This window comes from Anomaloglossus baeobatrachus, chromosome 1 (assembly GCF_048569485.1).
Source record: "Anomaloglossus baeobatrachus isolate aAnoBae1 chromosome 1, aAnoBae1.hap1, whole genome shotgun sequence".
NCBI classification, from domain to species: domain Eukaryota; kingdom Metazoa; phylum Chordata; class Amphibia; order Anura; family Aromobatidae; genus Anomaloglossus; species Anomaloglossus baeobatrachus.
The window spans coordinates 172,419,064-172,431,101 of record NC_134353.1 but is presented as its reverse complement, the minus strand read 5'-3'; the positions used below and the strand labels follow the sequence as shown (position 1 = coordinate 172,431,101).

General features: G+C 39.4%; 7 non-coding genes across 7 annotated transcripts; all 7 read right to left on the bottom strand.

The window, feature by feature from the left end:
* Positions 1-4,885: 4,885 nt before the first annotated feature.
* Positions 4,886-4,957, bottom strand: TRNAC-GCA (transfer RNA cysteine (anticodon GCA)). The gene has a single exon. It is a non-coding gene; the product is annotated as a tRNA-Cys (tRNA).
* Positions 4,958-5,897: 940 nt separating this feature from the next.
* On the bottom strand, positions 5,898-5,969 carry TRNAC-GCA (transfer RNA cysteine (anticodon GCA)). Its single transcript has one exon. It is a non-coding gene; the product is annotated as a tRNA-Cys (tRNA).
* Positions 5,970-7,419: 1,450 nt separating this feature from the next.
* TRNAC-GCA (transfer RNA cysteine (anticodon GCA)) lies at positions 7,420-7,491 on the bottom strand. The gene has a single exon. It is a non-coding gene; the product is annotated as a tRNA-Cys (tRNA).
* A 434-nt stretch (positions 7,492-7,925) lies between these two features.
* TRNAC-GCA (transfer RNA cysteine (anticodon GCA)) lies at positions 7,926-7,997 on the bottom strand. Its single transcript has one exon. It is a non-coding gene; the product is annotated as a tRNA-Cys (tRNA).
* A 940-nt stretch (positions 7,998-8,937) lies between these two features.
* TRNAC-GCA (transfer RNA cysteine (anticodon GCA)) lies at positions 8,938-9,009 on the bottom strand. The gene has a single exon. It is a non-coding gene; the product is annotated as a tRNA-Cys (tRNA).
* Positions 9,010-9,949: 940 nt separating this feature from the next.
* Positions 9,950-10,021, bottom strand: TRNAC-GCA (transfer RNA cysteine (anticodon GCA)). Its single transcript has one exon. It is a non-coding gene; the product is annotated as a tRNA-Cys (tRNA).
* Positions 10,022-11,468: 1,447 nt separating this feature from the next.
* Positions 11,469-11,540, bottom strand: TRNAC-GCA (transfer RNA cysteine (anticodon GCA)). The gene has a single exon. It is a non-coding gene; the product is annotated as a tRNA-Cys (tRNA).
* Between the last annotated feature and the right edge of the window lie 498 nt (positions 11,541-12,038).

Sequence of the window (12,038 nt, the reverse complement as noted above, 5' to 3'; positions counted from 1 at the left end):
TGGCCAAGGGGATACTCTCTGTGCAGAGCACCAAGATAAGAAAATCTTCCACGTTCTGTGGTAGATCTTAGCAGACGTTGACTTCCTAGCTTGTCTCATTGTGGCTACGACTCCTTGAGATAATCCTGCAGACGCTAGGATCCAGGACTCAATGGCCACACAGTCAGGTTCAGGGCCGCAGAATTCTGATGGAAAAACGGCCCTTGGGACAGTAAGTCTGGTCGGTCTGGCAGTGACCACGGTCGACCGACCGTGAGATGCCACAGATCCGGATACCACGATCTCCTCGGCCAGTCTGGGGCGACGAGTATGACGCGGCTGCAATCGGATCTGATCTTGCATAACACTCTGGGCAAGAGTGCCAGAGGTGGAAAGACGTATGGGAGCCGGAACTGCGACCAATCTTGAACCAATGCGTCTGCCGCCAGAGCTCTTTGATCGCGCGACCTCGCCATGAATGCCGGGACCTTGTTGTTGTGCCGGGACGCCATTAGGTCGACGTCCGGCACTCCCCATCGGCGACAGATTTCCTGAAACACGTCCGGGTGAAGGGACCATTCCCCTGCGTCCATGCCCTGGCGACTGAGGAAGTCTGCTTCCCAGTTTTCTACGCCGGGGATGTGAACTGCGGATATGGTGGAGGCCGTGGCTTCCACCCACATCAGAATCCGCCGGACTTCCTGGAAGGCTTGCCGACTGCGTGTCCCCCCTTGGTGGTTGATGTATGCCACCGCTGTGGAGTTGTCCGACTGAATTCGGATCTGCCTTCCTTCCAGCCACTGCTGGAAGGCTAGTAGGGCAAGATACACTGCTCTGATTTCCAGAACATTGATCTGAAGGGTGGACTCCTGCGGAGTCCACGTCCCCTGAGCCCTGTGGTGGAGAAACACTGCTCCCCACCCTGACAGACTCGCATCTGTCGTGACCACTGCCCAGGATGGGGGCAGGAAGGATCTTCCCTGAGACAATGAGGTGGGAAGGAGCCACCATTGTAGAGAGTCCTTGGCCGTCTGGGAAAGAGAGACTTTCCTGTCCAGGGACGTTGACTTCCCGTCCCATTGGCGGAGAATGTCCCATTGAAGTGGACGCAGATGAAACTGCGCAAAGGGAACTGCTTCCATGGCTGCCACCATCTTCCCGAGGAAGTGCATGAGGCGCCGTAAGGGGTGCGACTGACCCTGAAGGAGGGATTGCACCCCTGTCTGTAGTGACCACTGCTTGTTCAGCGGAAGCTTCACTCTCGCTGCTCGAGTATGGAACTCCATGCCAAGATACGTTAGTGACTGTGTCGGAGACAGATTCGACTTTGGAAAGTTGATGATCCATCCGAACGTCTGTAGAGTCTCCAGTGTAGCATGTAGACTGAGTTGGCATGCCTCTTGAGAGGGTGCCTTGACAAGTAGATCGTCTAGGTAAGGGATCACCGAGTGTCCCTGAGAGTGCAAGACCGCTACCACTGCCGCCATGACCTTGGTGAAAACCCGTGGGGCTGTCGCCAGACCGAATGGCAGAGCTACGAACTGAAGATGTTCGTTTCCTATCACAAAACGTAGAAAACGTTGATGTTCTGTAGCAATTGGCACGTGGAGATAAGCATCTTTGATGTCTATTGAGGCAAGGAAGTCTCCTTGAGACATTGAGGCCACGACAGAGCGGAGGGTTTCCATCCGGAACCGCCTGGCGTGCACATGTTTGTTGAGCAGCTTTAGATCCAGAACAGGACGGAACGAGCCGTCCTTTTTTGGAACCACAAAGAGATTGGAGTAAAACCCTCTCCCTTGTTCCTGAGGCGGTACAGGAACCACTACTCCTTCCGCTCTTAGGGAGTCCACCGCCTGCAGCAGGGCATCTGCTCGGTCTGGATGTGGGGAGGTTCTGAAGAACCGAGCTGGAGGACGAGAACTGAACTCGATTCTGTACCCGCGAGACAAAATGTCTGTCACCCACCGGTCTTTGACCTGTGACATCCAAATGACGGAAAAGCGGGAGAGCCTGCCCCCGACCGGAGATGCGGAGGGGGGGAGCTGGAAGTCATGAGGTAGCCGCTTTGGAAGCGGTTCCTCCATTTGCTTTCTTGGGGCGCGCGTGAGCCCGCCAGGAATCTGAGCTTCTTTGCGTCCTCTGAGTCCCTTTGGACGAGGAGAATTGTGTCTTGCCCGAACCTCGAAAGGACTGAAACTTCTGCTGCCATCTTTTCTGCTGAGGTTTGCTTGATCTGGGCTGGGGCAAAGAAGAGTCTTTACCCTTGGACTGTTTAATGATGTCAGCCAATGGCTCGCCAAACAGTCTATCTCTAGATAAAGGCAGGCTGGTTAAACATTTTTTGGAACCAGCATCTGCTTTCCAGTCCTTTAACCACAAGGCTCTGCGCAAAACTACCGAATTGGCGGACGCCATTGAGGTGCGGCTGGTAGATTCTAGGACCGCATTGATAGCGTAAGACGCAAACGCGGACATCTGCGAGGTAAGGGACGCCACTTGCGGCACCGCTGGATGTAAGATAGCATCCACTTTTGCTAACCCTGCTGAAATAGCTTGGAGTGCCCATACGGCTGCGAATGCTGGAGCAAACGACGCGCCGATAGCTTCATAGACAGATTTTAACCAGAGGTCCATCTGTCTGTCATTGGCATCCTTAAGTGAAGCGCCATCCTCCACTGCAACTATGGATCTAGCTGCAAGTTTGGAAATCGGGGGGTCAACTTTTGGACACTGGGTCCAGCGCTTGACCACATCAGGGGGGAAAGGAAAACGTGTATCCTTAGAACGTTTAGAGAAACGCCTTTCTGGATGAGCGTCGTGTTTCTGGATTGACTCTCTGAAGTCAGAGTGATCCAAGAAAGCACTTAATTTACGCTTGGGATAGAGAAAACGAAACTTCTCCTGCTCTGCAGCTGCCTCCTCTGCTGAAGGAGCTGGGGGAGAAATATCTAACAGTCTATTGATGGCTGAGATAAGATCGTTTACCATGGCGTCCCCATCCGGGGTATCCAGATTGAGAGGGGTTCCAGGATAAGACTCCTGATCACTCTCATCAGACGCATCACAGAGCGACTGATTGCGCTGAGACCCTGAGCAGTGTGATGACGTTGAGGGTCTTTCCCAGCGAGCTCGCTTAGGGTGGCTGGGGCTATCATCTGAGTCATAATACTCAGCCTGTGAAGCCGGGGACCCCCTTGCAGTCTGGATTAAATCCAACTGAGGGGGATTAGAGGACAGAGACCTCGCCGTGTCCATAGACTGAGCCCCAGGCATGGATTGCAAAGTTTCAAGGATTTTTGCCATAGTCACAGACATATTATCAGCAAAAACTGCAAAGTCTGTCCCTGACACCGGGGCAGGACTCACAGGCGTCTCAGCCTGGGTCACTATCTCTCCTGACTCCGGCTGGCGAAGCAGCACCGGATCTGAGCATTGCACACAATGGGGGTCCTTGGAGCCTGCTGGTAGAGCAGCCCCACATGCAGCACACGCAGTGTACACAGCCCTAGCCTTGGCAGCCTTGCGTTTTGTGGATGACATGTTGCTGCCTCCTCAGAGCGATCTGGATATACAGCCAGGAAGCGACCTCACAGTGCAAGCAATAAGGAAATATATATATGTCCAGTGACACAGTACACTAATACACACTGAGGCACTAGAGGGGCCAGCTGAAAAGCCGCTTACCGCCCGCTTAAGAGCGGGTGTGTGATCTCCAAAGCCCCCTAGTCCAGGTCTCCCAGAGCCTTGCGTCCTTCCTCCAGCCAGACATGCATGTAATGGCTGCCGGCGTCCTGAGAGAGGAGGGGGGGCGGGCCCTGGGCGTTCCTGACTAAGAGCGGGAAGCCTGCTTCCCTCTGTGCCTAGTGAGAGGGCTGGAGCATGTAAATCAGGCTCCAGCCCTCGTCGCTGCCGTGAAACAGCGTCTCTCCCCTACCCTGATTGACAGGGTGGGGGCGGGAACGAATCGGAGCTGCCGGCGTCCTAGGCCGCAAAAGCCGGGGACTAGATTTATAAACGCCACCGCCGTAAAAGCGCGGTCGGCGTGTCCCCGGCGAACTAAAAGTCACAGCAGCGCCGCCGGTCCAGCGGGGGTCGGCGCTGCGTTCCCACAACACAGAAAAAAGTCCCCCAGTTAAACTGTAGGAACACTAGCTCTAGCGTTACGGTCCCCGGCGCACTACAACACCCAGCCAGCCCGGAGTGTGTCTGTGCCTGCCGGGGACACAGAGTACCTGTATGATGCAGGGCCTTGTCCCTGATGGTACTCCTGCTCGGCATCCACCAGGTGCTATGGGTCTGTGGATGGAGCCCGGCGTCAGAGCTTTGAGGCCGGCAGGATCCCACTTCCACAGAGCCCTACAAGGGGATGTGGAAGGAAAACAGCATGTGGGGCTCCAGCCTCTGTACCAGCAATAGGTACCTCAACCTTACAACACCATCAACGGGTGAGAAGGGAGCATGCTGGGAACCCTATATGGGCCCTCTTTTCTTCCATCCGAAATAGTCAGCAGCTACTGCTGACTAAAATCTGTGGAGCTATGCATGGAATGTCTGACCTCCTTCGCACAAAGCTTGAAAACTGGAGTACCCGTGATGCCACGGGGGGGTATAGCCAGAAGGGGAGGGGCCTTGCACTTTTTAGTGTAGTGCTTTGTGTGGCCTCCGGAGGGCAGTAGCTATACCCCAATCGTCTGGGTCTCCCAATAGAGCGCTGAAGAAAGAAAGAATTTTCCATTTTATTCCTTAATTTTCTTATTTAAACTTTATAGAAAGAAAGCAAATTTACTTCATAAGTCACGTTTAAACAAAACTTGTGCTAAGTTCAGCCTGATATGGATAAGCTGTCTAAATGATATTATTGAAAGGTGTGAAAAAGGTTACATTTTTATGAAAACCATACTACAGGGGGCACTCGGATTTGAGCCAAGGACCTCTTGATCTGCAGTCAAATGCTCTGCCACTGAGCTATACCCCCTACATATTAATAAAAGAAATAATGTTTTTTTGTTTTTGATACATAAAATGTGAAGATTTTTAGAAACGTTTACATTGTGGTGCACTTCCTTTACTCTGATGTGCTTTAGTCTTTCCAAAAAAGGCTTTGATGATTGCATAAAGCACACAAAATACTCAATTATTTTTATTACACAGAATGACTCTTTGTTTCAGAGAGTCCGATGTATTAAATGAAACGATTTACATAATTTTTTTAATCACTATTTAAAAGAAAGAATTTTCCATTTTATTCCTTAATTTTCTTATTTAAACTTTATAGAAAGAAAGCAAATTTACTTCATAAGTCACGTTTAAACAAAACTTGTGCTAAGTTCAGCCTGATATGGATAAGCTGTCTAAATGATATTATTGAAAGGTGTGAAAAAGGTTACATTTTTATGAAAACCATACTACAGGGGGCACTCGGATTTGAGCCACGGACCTCTTGATCTGCAGTCAAATGCTCTGCCACCGAGCTATACCCCCTACATATTAATAAAAGAAATAATGTTTTTTTGTTTTTGATACATAAAATGTGAAGATTTTTAGAAACGTTTACATTGTGGTGCACTTCCTTTACTCTGATGTGCTTTAGTCTTTCCAAAAAAGGCTTTGATGATTGCATAAAGCACACAAAATACTCAAGAATTTTTATTACACAGAATGACTCTTTGTTTCAGAGAGTCCGATGTATTAAATGAAATGATTTACATAATTTTTTTAATCACTCTTTAAAAGAAAGAATTTTCCATTTTATTCCTTAATTTTCTTATTTAAACTTTATAGAAAGAAAGCAAATTTACTTCATAAGTCACGTTTAAATAAAACTTGTGCTAAGTTCAGCCTGATATGGATAAGCTGTCTAAATGATATTATTGAAAGGTGTGAAAATGGTTACATTTTTATGAAAATCATACTACAGGGGGCACTCGGATTTGAACCAAGGACCTCTTGACCTGCAGTCAAATGCTCTGCCACTGAGCTATACCCCCTACATATTAATAAAAGAAATAATGTTTTTTTGTTTTTGATACATAAAATTTGAAGATTTTTAGAAACTTTTACATTGTGGTGCACTTCCTTTACTCTGATGTGCTTTAGTCTTTCCAAAAAAGACTTTGATGATTGCATAAAGCACACAAAATACTCAAGAATTTTTATTACACAGAATGACTCTTTGTTTTAGAGAGTCCGATGTATTAAATGAAACGATTTACATAATTTTTTTAATCACTATTTAAAAGAAATAATTTTCCATTTTATTCCTTAATTTTCTTATTTAAACTTTGTAGAAAGAAAGCAAATTTACTTCATAAGTCACGTTTAAATAAAAGTTGTGCTAAGTTCAGCCTGATATGGATAAGCTGTCTAAATGATATTATTGAAAGGTGTGAAAATTGTTACATTTTTATGAAAACCATACTACAGGGGGCACTCAGATTTGAACCAAGGACCTCTTGATCTGCAGTCAAATGCTCTGCCACTGAGCTATACTCTCTAACATATTAACAAAAGAAATAATGATTTTTTGTTTTTGATACATAAAATTTAAAGATTTTTAGAAACATTTAAATTGTGGTGCACTTCCTTTACTCTGATGTGCTTTAGTCTTTCCAAAAAAAAGACTTTGATGATTGCATAAATCACACAAAATACTCAAGAATTTTTATTACACAGAATGACTCTTTGTTTTAGAGAGTCCGAAGTATTAAATGAAACGATTTACATAATTTTTTTAATCACTATTTAAAAGAAAGAATTTTCCATTTTATTCCTTAATTTTCTTATTTAAACTTTATAGAAAGAAAGCAAATTTACTTCATAAGTCACGTTTAAACAAAACTTGTGCTAAGTTCAGCCTGATATGGATAAGCTGTCTAAATGATATTATTGAAAGGTGTGAAAATTGTTACTTTTTTATGAAAACCATACTACAGGGGGCACTCGGATTTGAACCAAAGACTCTTGATCTGCAGTCAAATGCTCTGCCACTGAGCTATACCCCCTACATATTAGTAAAAGAAATAATGTTTTTTTGTTTTTGATACATAAAATTTGAAGATTTTTAGAAACTTTTACATTGTGGTGCACTTCCTTTACTCTGATGTGCTTTAGTCTTTCCAAAAAAAAGACTTTGATGATTGTATAAATCACACAAAATACTCAAGAATTTTTATTACACAGAATGACTCTTTGTTTTAGAGAGTCCGAAGTATTAAATGAAACGATTTACATAATTTTTTTAATCATTATTTAAAAGAAAGAATTTTCCATTTTATTCCTTAATTTTCTTATTTAAACTTTATAGAAAGAAAGCAAATTTACTTCATAAGTCACGTTTAAACAAAACTTGTGCTAAGTTCAGCCTGATATGGATAAGCTGTCTAAATGATATTATTGAAAGGTGTGAAAAAGGTTACATTTTTATGAAAACCATACTACAGGGGGCACTCGGATTTGAGCCAAGGACCTCTTGATCTGCAGTCAAATGCTCTGCCACTGAGCTATACCCCCTACATATTAATAAAAGAAATAATGTTTTTTTGTTTTCGATAAATAAAATTTAAAGATTTTTAGAAACTTTTACATTGTGGTGCACTTCCTTTAGTCTGATGTGCTTTAGTCTTTCCAAAAAAGACTTTGATGATTGCATAAATCACACAAAATACTCAAGAATTTTTATTACACAGAATGACTCTTTGTTATAGAGAGTCCGATGTATTAAATGAAACGATTTACATAATTTTTTTAATCACTATTTAAAAGAAAGAATTTTCCATTTTATTCCTTAATTTTCTTATTTAAACTTTATAGAAAGAAAGCAAATTTACTTCATAAGTCACGTTTAAATAAAACTTGTGCTAAGTTCAGCCTGATATGGATAAGCTGTCTAAATAATATTATTGAAAGGTGTGAAAAAGGTTACATTTTTATGAAAACCATACAACAGGGGGCACTTGGATTTGAGCCAAGGACCTCTTGATCTGCAGTCAAATGCTCTGCCACTGAGCTATACCCCCTACATATTAATAAAAGAAATAATGTTTTTTTGTTTTTGATACATAAAATTTGAAGATTTTTAGAAACTTTTACATTGTGGTGCACTTCCTTTACTCTGATGTGCTTTAGTCTTTCCAAAAAAGGCTTTGATGATTGCATAAAGCACACAAAATACTCAAGAATTTTTATTACACAGAATGACTCTTTGTTTTAGAGAGTCCGATGTATTAAATGAAACGATTTACATAATTTTTAATCACTATTTAAAAGAAAGAATTTTCCATTTTATTCTTTAATTTTCCTATTTAAACTTTATAGAAAGAAAGCAAATTTACTTCATAAGTCACGTTTAAATAAAACTTGTGCTAAGTTCAGCCTGATATGGATAAGCTGTCTAAATGATATTATTGAAAGGTGTGAAAATTGTTACATTTTTATGAAAACCATACAACAGGGGGCACTTGGATTTGAACCAAGGACCTCTTGATCTGCAGTCAAATGCTCTGCCAGTGAGCTATACCCCCTACATATTAATAAAAGAAATAATGTTTTTTTGTTTTTGATACATAAAATTTAAATATTTTTAGAAACTTTTACATTGTGGTGCACTTCCTTTACTCTGATGTGCTTTAGTCTTTCCAAAAAAAAGACTTTGATGATTGCATAAATCACACAAAATACTCAAGAATTTTTATTACACAGAATGACTCTTTGTTTTAGAGAGTCCGATGTATTAAATGAAACGATTTACATAATTTTTTTAATCACTATTTAAAAGAAAGAATTTTCCATTTTATTCCTTAATTTTCTTATTTAAACTTTATAGAAAGAAAGCAAATTTACTTCATAAGTCACGTTTAAACAAAACTTGTGCTAAGTTCAGCCTGATATGGATAAGCTGTCTAAATGATATTATTGAAAGGTGTGAAAAAGGTTACATTTTTATGAAAACCATACTACAGGGGGCACTCGGATTTGAGCCAAGGACCTCTTGATCTGCAGTCAAATGCTCTGCCACTGAGCTATACCCCCTACATATTAATAAAAGAAATAATGTTTTTTTGTTTTTGATACATAAAATGTGAAGATTTTTAGAAACGTTTACATTGTGGTGCACTTCCTTTACTCTGATGTGCTTTAGTCTTTCCAAAAAAGGCTTTGATGATTGCATAAAGCACACAAAATACTCAAGAATTTTTATTACACAGAATGACTCTTTGTTTCAGAGAGTCCGATGTATTAAATGAAACGATTTACATAATTTTTTTAATCACTATTTAAAAGAAAGAATTTTCCATTTTATTCCTTAATTTTCTTATTTAAACTTTATAGAAAGAAAGCAAATTTACTTCATAAGTCACGTTTAAATAAAACTTGTGCTAAGTTCAGCCTGATATGGATAAGCTGTCTAAATGATATTATTGAAAGGTGTGAAAATTGTTACATTTTTATGAAAACCATACAACAGGGGGCACTTGGATTTGAACCAAGGACCTCTTAATCTGCAGTCAAATGCTCTGCCAGTGAGCTATACCCCCTACATATTAATAAAAGAAATAATGTTTTTTTGTTTTTGATACATAAAATTTAAAGATTTTTAGAAACTTTTACATTGTGGTGCACTTCCTTTACTCTGATGTGCTTTAGTCTTTCCAAAAAAGGCTTTGATGATTGCATAAAGCACACAAAATACTCAAGAATTTTTATTACACAGAATGACTCTTTGTTTCAGAGAGTCCGATGTATTAAATGAAATGATTTACATAATTTTTTTAATCACTATTTAAAAGAAAGAATTTTCCATTTTATTCCTTAATTTTCTTATTTAAACTTTATAGAGAGAAAGCAAATTTACTTCATAAGTCACGTTTAAATAAAACTTGTGCTAAGTTCAGCCTGATATGGATAAGCTGTCTAAATGATATTATTGAAAGGTGTGAAAATGGTTACATTTTTATGAAAATCATACTACAGGGGGCACTCGGATTTGAACCAAGGACCTCTTGACCTGCAGTCAAATGCTCTGCCACTGAGCTATACCCCCTACATATTAATAAAAGAAATAATGTTTTTTTGTTTTTGATACATAAAATTTGAAGATTTTTAGAAACTTTTACATTGTGGTGCACTTCCTTTACTCTGATGTGCTTTAGTCTTTCCAAAAAAGACTTTGATGATTGCATAAAGCACACAAAATACTCAAGAATTTTTATTACACAGAATGACTCTTTGTTTTAGAGAGTCCGATGTATTAAATGAAACGATTTACATAATTTTTTTAATCACTATTTAAAAGAAATAATTTTCCATTTTATTCCTTAATTTTCTTATTTAAACTTTGTAGAAAGAAAGCAAATTTACTTCATAAGTCACGTTTAAATAAAAGTTGTGCTAAGTTCAGCCTGATATGGATAAGCTGTCTAAATGATATTATTGAAAGGTGTGAAAATTGTTACATTTTTATGAAAACCATACTACAGGGGGCACTCGGATTTGAACCAAGGACCTCTTAATCTGCAGTCAAATGCTCTGCCACTGAGCTATACTCTCTAACATATTAACAAAAGAAATAATGTTTTTTTGTTTTTGATACATAAAATTTAAAGATTTTTAGAAACATTTACATTGTGGTGCACTTCCTTTACTCTGATGTGCTTTAGTCTTTCCAAAAAAAAGACTTTGATGATTGCATAAATCACACAAAATACTCAAGAATTTTTATTACACAGAATGACTCTTTGTTTTAGAGAGTCCGAAGTATTAAATGAAACGATTTACATAATTTTTTTAATCACTATTTAAAAGAAAGAATTTTCCATTTTATTCCTTAATTTTCTTATTTAAACTTTATAGAAAGAAAGCAAATTTACTTCATAAGTCACGTTTAAACAAAACTTGTGCTAAGTTCAGCCTGATATGGATAAGCTGTCTAAATGATATTATTGAAAGGTGTGAAAATTGTTACTTTTTATGAAAACCATACTACAGGGGGCACTCGGATTTGAACCTAGGACCTCTTGATCTGCAGTCAAATGCTCTGCCACTGAGCTATACCCCATACATATTAATAAAATAAATAATGTTTTTTTGTTTTTGATACATAAAATTTGAAGATTTTTAGAAACTTTTACATTGTGGTGCACTTCCTTTACTCTGATGTGCTTTAGTCTTTCCAAAAAAGGCTTTGATGATTGCATAAAGCACACAAAATACTCAAGAATTTTTATTACACAGAATGACTCTTTGTTTTAGAGATTCCGATGTTTTAAATGAAATGATTTACATAATTTTTTTAATCACTATTTAAAAGAAAGAATTTTCCATTTTATTCCTTAATTTTCTTATTTAAACTTTATAGAAGAAAGCAAATTTACTTCATAAGTCACGTTTAAATAAAACTTGTGCTAAGTTCAGCCTGATATGGATAAGCTGTCTAAATGATATTATTGAAAGGTGTGAAAATTGTTAAATTTTTATGAAAACCATACTACAGGGGGCACTTGGATTTGAACCAAGGACCTCTTGATCTGCAGTCAAATGCTCTGCCACTGAGCTATACCCCCTACATATTAATAAAAGAAATAATGTTTTTTTGTTTTTGATACATAAAATTTAAAGATTTTTAGAAACTTTTACATTGTGGTGCACTTCCTTTACTCTGATGTGCTTTAGTCTTTCCAAAAAAAAGACTTTGATGATTGCATAAATCACACAAAATACTCAAGAATTTTTATTACACAGAATGACTCTTTGTTTTAGAGAGTCCGAAGTATTAAATGAAACGATTTACATAATTTTTTTAATCACTATTTAAAAGAAAGAATTTTCCATTTTATTCCTTAATTTTCTTATTTAAACTTTATAGAAAGAAAGCAAATTTACTTCATAAGTCACGTTTAAACAAAACTTGTGCTAAGTTCAGCCTGATATGGATAAGCTGTCTAAATGATATTATTGAAAGGTGTGAAAAAGGTTGCATTTTTATGAAAACCACACTACAGGGGGCACTTGGATTTGAGCCAAGGACCGCTTGATCTGCAGTCAAATGCTCTGCCACTGAG